This window comes from Rhinolophus ferrumequinum, assembly GCF_004115265.2.
Source record: "Rhinolophus ferrumequinum isolate MPI-CBG mRhiFer1 chromosome 15 unlocalized genomic scaffold, mRhiFer1_v1.p scaffold_54_arrow_ctg1_1, whole genome shotgun sequence".
NCBI lineage: Eukaryota > Metazoa > Chordata > Mammalia > Chiroptera > Rhinolophidae > Rhinolophus > Rhinolophus ferrumequinum.
The window spans coordinates 14,955,309-14,968,955 of record NW_022680357.1 but is presented as its reverse complement, the minus strand read 5'-3'; the positions used below and the strand labels follow the sequence as shown (position 1 = coordinate 14,968,955).

Genomic DNA, 13,647 nt, shown 5'->3' with positions numbered 1-13,647 from the left:
TTTTTTTTTTCTTTTTTCAGAAAAGGGTAAATGTCACTTACCCATTGAGATTGGATAACTATCCCCTAGGGCTACTTCCTGCCTTCCTGGTGTCAAGCATTTCTCAAACACTTAAGTGTCAAGTATGGCAGCCTAGGTGGAGTGTTGTATCGTCACTGTCACTGGCATGGCTTACGGTGATCTCCCAGTGAGTGACAACTGTGAGTCTTGTTCTGTGAAAAGGTAGAACCTACCTCGTGGGGTTGCTAAAGGAGAGCTGGGAAAGCAGCCGGGGGCCTAGGGCATGGCCAGCTTCAGTAGTTCAGTGACTTCACGACTAGAGAATAAGTAGGAGTGCAAACGCCCCGGAGAGGAGGCAAGTGGCGGCCCCACTTGGTAAGTTCTACTTGTGGAAATGGCGGAAGAAAGCAGTTGATAGACGTGTCTGGGTGTGGGGCCTCTGATGTGGGGTCATGAGTGAGAGGACATGTTTTGGGGGCGTTGGAAGGCCAGACGAGGTCTGCTTTAAACAGCTGTGATTCCCTCATCTGTATAATGGGAAACCTACCTCTGGTTGAGGGAAAGGTGAGCTTGTGTTAAATGCAGTTACTAAGCACTTGACAGTCGTGTAGACAGTTGTTTGATAGGCACAGAGGTGAAGTGAGTCCAGAAGAATCCTTAGCTGGTTGTTGATTTCTTTTAACTCCGAGATTGTGGACTCTGGGAGGGCGGTGCTGGGTTTTGCTGACTGTTGTGTTTCTGGTCCCCAACCTGCTTCCCGGGAAGCACGTGTTGACATGAATGAATCATCTTCCTGGGCATGAACTACAAATACTGGAATAGGACAAGAAACGGCCCCATTTGCCATCAGCATTTAGTGGGGATTCTGTGCCCTTTGAAGAGGTCGGGGATTGGGGAAAAAGGATAAGGGAAATTGGATGACCAGTTGATGGGTTTAATGCTGTGTTTCCCCCAAAATAAGACCTAGCTGGACATTCAGCTCGAATGCGTCTTTTGGAGCAAAATTTTGCTCCAAAAGACGCATTCGAGCTGATTGTTTGGCCGAGGTCTTATTTTCGGGGAAACACGGTAGCCCCCTGTGCTTCTTGTTACTGGGAAGCTGATGGCCTCAGTCTGTTTGAGACCCAGTAAGTAGAATTCTCATGACCTGGGGCTGCTTGGCAGGGTCTGGACTCCAGGGACTCTGGAGACAGTGACAGTTGAGGCTCCTGCTGGCAGAATGACGGGCGGGCTCCAGCCAGGTGAGCTTTCTGTCGTGAACCCACAATGTGCTCCTGTGCAGACCTGGGCGATGGGGAGGGGTGACAGCATCGGGGTCGGCTGGGCCCACCAGATGCCCTGGGAGTCATGTTAAAGGGGGCCTGAGCGTTTACCCAGGCCCTGGATTCTTAGCCTGCAATCCATCCATACAGGCCAGGGAAACACCTTTCTGAAAGGACGTTCAGTCGGTATCCCTGCATGTTTCTTGGCGAAACATTTCCATCTATAGAGTATAGAGCCTTTGAGCAGAGGCTAAAAGACTGAATTCAAAAGGGAAAAGAAGCACTGCCTAGGCCCCCACCCCCACCCCCAGCAGCACACGGTCATGCTGTTCTCACGTGGAGGCTGACTTGCCCACCCTCGTTCGCGTAACACGCCTCCGAAGGGGCGAGGCGGTTACAGCCTGCGCCAGCTAGGATGACTTCCTTCACCCCGGACGGTGAGGCTGCTTTCCACTGCTGACCCCGAAGACACCTGATCCTCACTTGACTTTGCAGCCTAACTCCCTGCTGCCCAAAACCTGCCTGCCAGTCCTAAACCCTCGATTGAGCCCGTATGTCCCCACCTCGGAGCCTCTGCGTGTGGCTCACCCACCTGGAAGGCCTTTTCCTCGTCCCCAGAGACGTTCCCAAGATCCTGCTTAAATGGCGCTTCCACCGTAAATCTTCACAAAGAGCATGTGTCGTACTTTATCTTTTCTCTCCTAAACGTAGGAATGCCTTAGGAATAGTCTTTAGTGCTTGTGAAATGTTTCCCGTGTGACAGGCAGGGAACTAAGCTTGACGTATAGTTAATTCTACGTCATGGCTACTATTACTGGCTCTGGTTTTCCAGGTGAAAAAAGTCAAGCACAGCTGTGAGGCCATTTGTTCAAGAGGCTAGGAAGTGGCAAAGTCAGGGTGTAAATGCTTGGAAAGTACAGCCCCCGTTTGCTCTTTACTGCGCTCTGTCATCCCTTCTTGTCTGCGGTGTAGCTCGTGTTTCGATGCTGGCTGTGTCCGGGGTACAAGGTGCAGAAACATCTCCACTGCGTCCTGGTTGGAGCCTGTTAACCTCTGACAGGCTGAGTCCCCCACAGCGGGAGCCCTGTCACTGATCCTGTGTCCCCAGCATGTGGCCTGTCAGAGGGGGATGTCATCTCTGACCCTTCCCGTGGGGGAGCGAGCTTTTATAAGAAGAGTGGAAGTCTGTCCAGCACCTGTGCTATCGTGTTACGTTCGCAGAATTGCATGGCCCCAAAAGTCAGCCTCCGGGTAGCATGGGATGGAGTGGGATGGGGGCATGATGCAGTTCAAGGTCACCGTCCTGGCCCCCAGCTCCCCCCTTTTTATGTTTTAAGTGATCCGGTGGGCAGCGGAAGCGCTGAAGACCGCATGGAAGATAAGTCAGGGAGGCAGTAAGTGAATGTGGTTAAGAGAATGGACTTGGCTATCAAACGCTGGCTTCATCGGTCGGCAGCTGTGTGATCCTGGCCCAGTTGCCTTGCTTCTCTGCGTCAGTTTGCTCATGGCTCGTATAGGGATAATAGTACTACTTCTAATGGTTGTGAAGATTCAATAGCATGATTGTGAAGTACAGTGGTAATTAAATTAGAGCTGCTTGTGAAATACAGGTTCTCCCCCTGCCAGGCACCTGCACATTCCACGTGACGAATTCTGGCCAACGGATGCGTTGTGAGCAGAAGTGCTGGAGCATGTAGTGACTGGGGCAAGGTCTCTGTGCCACAGTGATGGGTACTGTGCCACAGTGGCTGTTCTGTTCACCCAGGCCTGCGACTGAGGGTGACGCAGCCCAGATCCAGCCATTCAGCAACGGGAGTAGGAAGAACAAGACAACCTGTCAGTTTGGGTTTGTTGCTAACCTACTGATACAGGTGCTTAGAGCAATGTGGAATTAGTGAGGGCTTCTTACATGACGCAAAGGAAAAGGGAGGGATTGGCCGCCTTCGAGTGGATGTGAGGAGAATATAGTGTCCCCTGTTCTCCGTTACCTTCCGTTTTCCTTTCTTTCCATGCGTCCACGTGATTCTTAGCTACTCCCAGCTCTCAGCCCTCTGACGTATACTCAGTGCTGAGTGGGGCACCTGCTTCAAACCATGATGAAGGTACCTTAGGATACTTTGAACTTGGGGCATGTGAGGTTCGACTCTTTAAAATGGTAGAAATTGTAAGATAAGAACCTTGAGTGCTTTTGATGGCCATAATTCCTGCCGTGTGGAAAAAGCCAGTTGGAGTGATAACAAAGGAATGTCTGAACACAGAAGAGACGGATCAGGTCCTCGTGGTGTTGAGTCTGGGCCCCCAGTTGTTCCTGGGGTACAGCTGCACTCCTGCCCTTGGCCATGTTTGCGTTGTGTGAGCAAGGAATCACTTTTTTATTTTTAAAAAATGCTAGTTTGATCTAACTTTAAAATAAATTGATAAAGGTAAATTTAAAGGCACTAATTTGAGCTAAATTCTAGTCACTTGTAAACTACCGCAGCTCTTCCAGGTCTTTCACTGACCTGCTCTGGGACTTCTTGGGGACCAATCTCATTATCTGTCAAACAGGGGCCGGGATATTGGTCCTACCTGCTTCGGTAGTCAGAGTTCTCGGTTGGAAAAAAACAGAACCCCTCCTCTCGCTGGTTTAATTTACTGAACATATAAGGTAACAATCTCTGGAAAGGCCGTAGAACTTGTTTGGAAGCTTTGCAGCCAGGGATGGTATGCCCGTTCTCTCTCTGGCCCATTCCACTGGGGACATCACAGCTCCCTCTGTGGTCCTGCGTCCCTCGGGCTCCTGAGTTCTTGGTCCCTACTCTTTCGGGAGGCTTCTCTATCGCCCTCACTATTAGTAGAATAACCTTGGCGCTATTGACATTGTGGGTTGGATAATTCTGGGGTGGGGTGGATTGTCCTGTGCATTGTAGGATGTTTAGCAACATTCTGGGCCTCCCCACTAGATGCCAGGTGAGAACCAAGCATGTCTCCAGGTGTTGCCGGATTCCCCTGCGTGGCACAGTCACCCCGGCTGAGGAGCGCTGCTCTGTTGGGTCTGTTTCACCCCCTCCCTGCGAGCACACAGTGCCAGGGCAAGAGTCCCCAGAGAGGCCTGTGGGCCAGATAGTTGTGGATTTACAAGTTAGGAACCAGGCTGACAAGATGTTGAGTAAAGTATGTTTTATTTTCCTACCTAACTTCGTAACAAATTGCAAACGAATCGGGTTTTATATGAAGCTGGCAAAACATTAAAGAAAACAGTTTATATCTGAGCAAGTTGATGGACCAGCAGTATTTGGATGAGAAATAAAAGGTGTTTATAATTTATAAACTATGATATATTTATTCCATCAAATTTATTTCTTTTCATTTCCATAAAATCACTAAGTATGTTGTCATGATAAAAGTTTTTGCATATTTTATGTTCTGGCAGTAAGGATCCAAAAGACAAAAAAATATAAAGTGTAATTATGTAGTTTTAAAATACAGAAATTTGAACGTTTTCATAGGAAGTATACGTGAAAGTAAATATAAAAATAGAAATTTTAAGTTCAAAAAAATTATCAAAGTTGCTTTCTAAAATATCCAAAAGTCATGAAATTACTGGGCAAAATACAAATTATATAAGTAATGAATCTCAAAGTTTTAAATCAGAATTGTTTAAAGCTGAAAATTTTAAACATAATATTTTGAAAACAACTTGATTAATCTTGCTGTGTAACATTTTTATTACATAACTTTTTGCAATTCTAATATTCAGTGTCAGTGTAGTTATTAATATAAAGAGTTGGTATCCCTTCACACATCTTGCATCTCGAGAGTGATATGAATTGTGTAAACTGCGAAATGTTCCTCAGCTCCGACGATCAGGAGCTTGAAGAGAAACGGAAAACTGGATGCTGAGCCGTGCTGGAAAGCGACCCTCGGTGAGCCAGTCTGCTGCCTGCGAGCCCCAGAGAAGGGGATGTTAATTAAGAAGCTAATTAGTTTGTCCTTCCTCTCACTGAAATGTTGTCACCACTCCAGTTCTCCGCATACTCGGGAGCAGTGGCTGTCAGCAGCGTTGGCAGAGGCCTCAGCCGACAGACTTGTGTTTAGAGATTGGAGGGCGAGAGGTGAGGAGAATGTCTTCTGGGCGCCAACAGTGTTGGTTACGAGATGGGTTGGTTAGGATTACCGACCGTGCTGCACCAGTGCCAAGCAGAGCTCCTGAGGGGCAGGAGCACACTCGTGTTCCGGAATACATCTCATTTCTGGTGTATTTCTGAGATGCAGGGCGGACGCTGCTAGGCTCTCAGTGCACTGCTGGCTTCCAGGGAGACTGGGGACAAGTCTCGGCCGCCACCGTGGGGAGGGATCTTCAGACTCACGAAACAGGAATTTCCCAGACACGGCAAGTGCTCAAAAGGTGATGGGCAACCGAAAACGATGGCCTGGGGAAATCCAGGGCGCCATCCCTCCCCCTAGACAGCTACTGAGCTGGCAACAACTGTGAGAATCGGCTTTTGAACAACTCTGGAATCTAGTCAGAAACTTAAAACAACAGGAGGAAACTTGGTGAAGAAAGAAACTGCTGGTTTCTGGTAAGAGGGCTGTGGCCCTCCATCCCCCACAGTACATGGCCGTGAGGACGGCGGCCCAACTTCGGGTGCTGGTTTCTGGTGCCAGAAGGAGCAGTAAGGAACTTCATCCCCCAAGAACTGTGGTTATGGGTGTCTGTCTGTCTGGTGGCTCCCTCTAGGACGGGGCATTCCCAGGGCTGGGGTAGCTTCCAGGGGTCTTTGCTGAAAGCTTTTTTAGGCACAGCTGCTGGCCTCAGCAGCGTGGGGCCCGGGACAGCGCTTGGGACACGTAACAGGCCAAGAATCCTGGGAAAGAAGAGGTTGGAAAAGAGAGATGCGTGGGAATAGGGCGTTTCAAAGCTTCCGTGTGTGCCAGGGGATTGCGAATGCCAAGTACAGGCCAAGAGGGGGACACATACTCAGAAAAGGCTTGAGGAGCTTTCATTCCTGCTGGTCCTCGGGCTCTGTGAGTAGGAAGTGAAGCTAAGGAAGAATTATAAATAGCCTGGCTAACTGTTTCAGGAGAGTCCGGACCCAGATCCAATTAGCATAATTTGAGAGTATTTTTTTCTTTCCTTTAAAAAGCAGTCTTTATGTCTTTTGTTGGCTCCTGGCTTTTAAGGTGATTCTGTCAAAACACCAGTTGTCCAATAAGCTAAAGGAATACAGACTTCAGTGCCAAAGACTAGACCTTACAAAAATAGTCTAGAAAAGTCACTAAACATGCAAACAACAGCAAACCCTGGAGAGGATGGAAAATCTGACTTGCAGAGTTGTCACATGTTCAAAATATCCAGTATTAACAGCAAAAAAGCCCATAAGCCATGCAAAGAAACAAACTGGCCATTCACGGGGGAAAAATGAATAAAAACTGTCCATGAGGCAGCCCGGGTATTGTACTTACTAGACAGAGACTTTAAATCAGCTGCCTTAATTATGCCCAAAGAGCTAAAGGAAACCAGGAGAATGTAGTCTCAACATACAGAGAATATCAATAAAGAGACAGGAGTTTTAAAAAGGAACCAAAATCTGGAGCTGATGAGTGTAATAAATGAAAAATTCACTAGAAGGGTTCAAAACCAGATTTACACAGAAGAAAGAATCAGTGGTCTTAAAGATAGGTCATTTGAGATTCAGAAAGTCTGAGGAGCAGAAAGAAGAGTCAAGAACAATGAGCACAACCTGAGACACCTGTGTCCACCAGGAAGCGGGCGGCGTCCATCCTGGGAGTCGCAGGAGGAGGACAGACAAGCAGGTCAATAGAGTAGAATGAAAGTCTAGAAATAAATGGATAATACATCTATGGTCAGTTAATTTTTGACCAGGTGCTAAGACCATTTAATGGAGAAAGAACAGTGTCTTTAACAAATGGTGCTGAGACATGAATATTCACATGCAAAAGGAGGACGTTGGACCACTGCCTCACACGATGCACAAAAATCAATTCAAAATGGATCGAAGACCTAAATGGAAGAGCTAAAACCATAAAACTCTTAGAAGGAAACCTGGTAAATTTTCATGACCTTGGATTTGGCTGTGGATTCTTAGGTAGGACACCAAAAACACAGGCAACAATAACAAAATAGATAAATTAGACTAGGCCCAAATTTAAAACGCTCACGCTCCAAAGGGCACTATCGAGAAAGTGAAAAGAAAACCAACAGAATGGGAGAAAATATTGCAAATCATGTATCTGGTTAGGGGCCAGTATCCAGAATATATAATGGACTCTTAGAACTCAACAACAAAAGGACAAACATGGCAATTACAGTGGGAGAGGATTTGAATAGACACATCTCCAAAGGAGGTGCATAAATGGCTAACAAGCTCTTAAAAAGATAGAGTCAATTGTAAGGGAAATGCCAGTCCAAACCACAAGAGACCACTTCACACTCAATAGGGTAGCTATAATCAGGAAGTGGAAAATAAGGATTGGGGAGAACGAGGAGAAATTGGAACCCTCACACGTCGCTAATGGGACTGGAAAACGACGCAGCCACTGTGGAAAAGTCTGCCAGTTGCTCAAATGAAGCAGGATTACCATGTGACCCAGCAAGTCGCAAGAGCTGAAATACACCCCAAAGAACTGAAAACATACTCAAACCAATCCTTGTACACGAATGTTCATAGCAGCTGTATTCACAATCGAGCCAAGATACAGGAACAACTCAAATGTCCATCGCACAAAGAATGAAAAATCCAAACGTGGTCTCTCCGTCCAGTGGAGTAGCATTCAGCCGTAAAAAGGAACCCGAGTATCGATACATGCTGTAGTGGATGCATCTCAAACGTTAAGCTGAGCGAAAGGAGCCAGACCCAAAAGGTCACAGTATCTCATTTATGTGAAAGGTCCAGAATAGGTACATCCATAGAGACAGAAAGCAGACTAGTTCTTGCCAGGGGCCGGGAAGAGGGGTGTGGGGACGCTTGCTTAATGGGTGTGGGTTTCCTTTTGGGGTGATGAAATTGTTTCGGAGCTGGGTAGAGGTGGTGGGTTCACAACACTGTGCTGAATGCTACTGAATTGTACACTTTAAAATGGCTCATTTTATGTGAATTTTACCTCAATTAAAAAGAAAGATGCTGCACAGCCTGAACACGTGATGGCTGTCCTCCCCCCTGCTGCCAAGGGGTGAGACCTGGTGAGGTCCCTGGAAGCCAAGTTTCTTACAGGTACAGCTGAGGTCTCATCTTCGTGGGATTGAAACATGTCCTGGAGGGTGGATGGGACCCTCATAGGCCCAAGAAAGGGCCAGCGAGGCCTCTTAATCCAAGAAGAGGCGTGTTTCCGAGCGTGTTCTTGTCATTTGATGAGGCCTTTGTTGAATGTACACACTGAAAGTCTGCTGCTCTAAAACCTGTGAGACACTGAGGGCCGAGCAGCCCCATTTGGGGACCTTCTCCGAGGGCAAGACACAAAAGAGGAGTCATTCTCCCACACTCTCCAGGCCGCCGTGGACCTCTGATAGAGGGTGCGGCCCCTTCCAGGAGCAGGTGCTTCCTGATGGGGCAGGGCTCATGAGTGACTGTACATAAGGCACCCCTTAGGGACCCCTGGAAATGCTCAGAGCACTTTTCGGAAAGTGTGGACCCCTGGGAACCAGCAGGGCCCTGGGCCGCTGAAATGATCAGTCATTACACGGTTAATTCAAATGACATGGACAGCAGGCCTCAGACAACAAGAGGCCCTTGCACGCGTTGCAAGGATTCTTTGAAACGGGGCAGAAGCCAGTCCTGTCTGCAGAGGTGGAGTCCTGAGCTTGGCCCGGGGCCTAGCACATAGAAGGTCCTCAAGAAATAGTTTTGAATCCACGAATGCTGTTCTGTGGCGTAACGTCCTTCTAACAGCCAAAATTTATTTCTTTTTCTCCTTTGTGGAGGGGATTGGGAAGAAGGGCATAGAAAAAGAGGAAACCAAAATAGCCTTGAATCACCAACTGCCGTATCTTTCTCCTGTCTCCATTCTTCACTGGAAATAAAGGCCTGTTCCGGGGCCGTGAGGGTGGGACTAGAATGTGTTTAGAATAAATAACACCGAGGAACCACTGCTTGACGTGTTCGGTCTTGCTGTTACAGTAACAACACGTGGGGGGGTAGGTGCCCATCTGCGCTTCCGGCACGATGCTCCCAAAGCACGGAGTACATGATGTGGTGTCCCCACTTGGTGAGGCGTCCAGAGGACACGGGCTTGTGGAGTATAATCTAGCCGCTGTGGGAGTGGGAGTCTGTGTATGGGGGCAGGGCCTTGACAACGAACTTGGCGGTAGAATGGGACTGAGGGGAATAGCTTAGCCTTCTTACCTTGGAGCTTCAGTCGTGTCAGCTGTGAAAAGGGATGGTGACGATGATAGCCGTGCTTGTACTATACGCGGTGTGTTCCAGACGCTGTTCCTACAATACGTAAGTTGTCCAGTTTTCACATCAGCATTACCAGGTGGGTACCGTCATTAGTGCATTTTAAGGATGAGAAGCCGGGGACATAGAGAAGTCAAGTCCCTGGGCCACACAGTTAGTGTTGGGTGGAGGCAGAGTCCACCCCTGGCCTCGGTTTTGACCACGGCTCTGCTTCCTGTGTTGATTGTGAGGACCGAAGGAGTGAACACGTCAAGAGCTTAGTCCGGCGTCTGGCTCAGGACACGCTCAGAGAACCATAATAGCTGTTCTTAACAGTGTTAGAATCCAAACCCACCACTGCGGCTGTCTCCACTCTCCAGTGACAGATGTGCCGCCTCATCAGCCACTTTTCCAGGGGAGTGGAGAACATGTGTTGTAACTACCTGTCGAACAGGTGGGCTTTACTTGAACAAATCCAAATACCTTCGTGCTATGTGGAAGGTCACGTTTGCTCAAGCCTGCCCTCCATCTGCCCCAGCCCTCGGCCCCTCCCCGTCCCCCCCCCCCCCCCCCCGGGCCTTCTCCCCCACTGAGGTACCGACCACACATCTCTCTTGACTGTCTGGACCTGAGCCAGCCTCTTAAAGGATCTGAACACTCGGAACACACAGGATGTGACTGGGCTTCTGCTGAGATTCCGGAGGGCGGTGGGGGGCCGGGGGGCGGGGAAGGGGCTGGTGGAGAGACTAGGAACTGTGAGCCCAGCCTCTTTCGTCCAGTTTTCGGCAGTTGGCTTGTCAGAGCAAAATCCAGATGTCAGAGAGTGATTTTCTTTTGTTTCCTTCCCCATGAAACTGTAGGTCTGGTGTGTGGGGAAGCTGGTGATTCCAGTTGTCTTGTTTATTTGACTCCTGGCTGAATGGGAATTCGCGTTAACGTCTGGGTTTTTCCTCAGGAATCTGGATAAGTTTCCTATTCAATTAGGAAGCAGATTTTGTAGCCTGAATAACCCTCTGATTTTTACAAGTGGGATTTTCCTTGGTGGAGGGAGTCTGGATTCTCTGAGTAGCTGATCCCTCATGTCTCTCACGTTCTGTTTCACTGCATTCGTCTGTCTGCAGGAACTTAGACTCCCTCATTCAGGTATTAGGAGCTTCTAAACGGCAGTTTGGGAGACTTTGACCTTGCAAGCCAGGGATGAATTTTTAACATGCACCAACCATAGGGTAAGTTTGCACTCCCTCCCTGCCCTTCAACCCATCTGCTTCGGACATGGTCTCACAAGCCTCCTTTTTAGCAGGACTTGCGCCTGGGGTCAGTGGAGACAAAATGTGACGAGAACAGGGCAGTGTGTAGGGTCCCTCCTGGCCTGATTGGGAAAACACAAAAACAAAACCCCAAACACTCTGCCGCTCTTGAGTGTTTCATGGTGATTGAACCAGGCTTGTTGAGCGCCATGTGTGGGAAGCCCACAGATTAGGTTCTGTTGACCTTCTTTCTAACTGGTCCTTTGTCCCCTCAGGGCCTAGGCTTCTTGGGGGTGGCTCAGCCAGCTTCCCTTTCTCTCCCTACTCCTGTGTCCTCACGTGTGCAGCGTGATTTGATGTACGTGAGATTGTGGAATGGTTACCACAGTCGGTTACCGAGCACGTCCATCACCTCCCGTCGTTACTTGTTTTCGGTGAGAACGCTTAATGTGTTCCACTCTCACCAAACTTCAAGGATTTAATACAGTATTGTTCAGTGTAGTCAGCAGGCTGTACATTAGATGCTCAGCATTTATTCATCTTATCACTGGGCGTTTGTTTGCTCTGACCGGCATCTCCTCCGTTTTCCCTCCACCCCTGAGACCCTGGAAACCACCATTCTATTCTCTGTGTCTATGCGTTGGACTTTTTTTTTTTTTTAAGGTTCCACATATAAGTGATAACCGTGCAGTGTTTGTCTTTCTCTGCCTGGCTTATTCACCTACCATAATTCCCTCCAGGTTCTCCTGTTGTTGTCAAGGGCAGGATTTCCTTTTTTAAAGGGGACCAATACTCTGTTATATATACACACATACTCCATCCTCTGCACCCGTTCATCTATCGATGGACACTTAGGGTGCTTCCATATCTTGCCTGTTACGAACAGTGCTGCAGTGAACACGGGTGTGCAGACATCGCTTCCAGATGCTGATTTCCTTTTCTTTGGATGTACACTCAGAAGTGGGGTTGCTGGGTCATGAGGAAGTTCTGTTTTTAATTTTCTGCGGAACCTCCGTGCTGTTTTCCATATTGCCGGTACCTATTTCCATCCTCATCACCTGTGTACGAGGGTTTCCTGTCCTCCACACCCTCGGCAATGTTTCTGGTCTCCTCCTTTTGATAATAGTCTTCTTAACAGGTGTGAGGTAATATTTCAATGTGGTTTCCATTTGCCTTTCCCTGGTGGTTAGTGATGTTGAACACATTTTCATGGATCTGTTGGCCATTTGTGTGTCTTCATTGGAAAAAAAGTGTCTGTTCAGATCCTTTGCCCATTTTTAATCATTTTTTTTTTTTTGCTATTGAGTTGTGTGAGTTCCTTATGTATTTTAGATATTAACCCCTTATCAGACAGATGGCTTGTAAATATTTTCTCCGTTCTGTAGATTGCTTTTCCCATTTGTTGGTGGTTTCCTTTGCTGTGCAGAAGCATCTTAGTTTGATGTCGTCCTGCTTGTTTCTTTTTGCTTTTGTTGCCCGGCCTTTTGGTGTCATATCCAAAAAAAAATCATTGCCAAAACCAATGTCAAAGAGCTCTTTCCGTATGTTTTCTTCTAGGACTTTTACAGTTTCAGGCCTTACATTTAAGCCTTTCATCTATTTCAAGTTAGTTTTTGTGAGTGGTATAAGAAAGGAATCCAGTTTCATTCTTCTGCTTGTGGATATACAGTTTCCCCAAAAAGCATTCATTAAAGAGACTCTATTCTTAACCCATTATGTATTCTTGGTGCCCTTTTCAAAGATTAGTTGATTGTATATGTGCTCTCTTCTGTTCCCTTTGTCTATGTGTCTGTTTTTATGCTAGTGCCATTCTATTTTGATTATCATAGCTTTGCAATATAGTTTGAAATAGGGAATTGTGATGCTTCCAGCTTTGTTCTTTTTTTCAAGTTTGCTTTGACTATTCAGGATCTTTTGTGATCCCATAGAAATTTTAGAATTTTTTTCTATTTCTGTGAAAAATGACGTTGGAAGTTTGCTAGAGATTGCATTGGATCTGTAGATTGCTATGGAGGGAAAAAGAAGACCCGAACCTCACAGGACTCCCAGTTCAGAGATTGAGACCCTGATCACCTGAAACATGTCTATTTAGCCGAAGAGGAAAGACTCGGGAAGCAACTTGGAAAAGTTGATCAGCCTTAACTTGATCAGAAGAGCAAGTTAATCAGGATTTGCCAGAAGGAGAATGGAACGCTGACCACTTTGCCTGCAGATCACAGAGCACTGTCCAGCCTCAGCCAGGAGGACGAGGGAGAGAAGAAAGGGTAAACTCCATTACGAGTCCAAGGAACAACAGAGAGAAAACATCAACTCAGAAAGCACCAGAAGAATACGAACAGGTACACGCTAAGCACGCTGCTAAGAAACAAGCATTTGAGAGGAGAAAACGAGAGAGAAGAAACTCCAAGACTCTCCAAAAAGAAGAAAACGGAAGTGTTTAAAATATTGAGGAGAAAGACTACAAAGGGTCAACGAAACTTGAATTTACAAGTAGAGTATCTTCTTAAATAAATAAAAGGAAAAAATTAAATCAGACATGTTGTCTTTACTCAGGGGTTAAAATATCTGCTGTCTATCATTGAGTTCTTCTGTGTGTAATGTACTTCCCAACAATTAACTGTGTCAACATAAGCCGGATTGCTAAGCTATGCTAAATATAAAATGTCCAAATACTTTTGTTCTCACAAAAGAAAATGTTTTATATATGTTCTGCATTAAAAAAAATAAAATTATTTTGAATTCTTTGCCCAGCAATTTGTAGAT

The 13,647-nt window shown here is 47.0% G+C and overlaps 1 pseudogene; it reads left to right on the top strand.

The window, feature by feature from the left end:
* Positions 1–10,129: 10,129 nt before the first annotated feature.
* LOC117019363 (thyroid transcription factor 1-associated protein 26-like) lies at positions 10,130–13,413 on the top strand (annotated as a pseudogene).
* Positions 13,414–13,647: the final 234 nt, after the last annotated feature.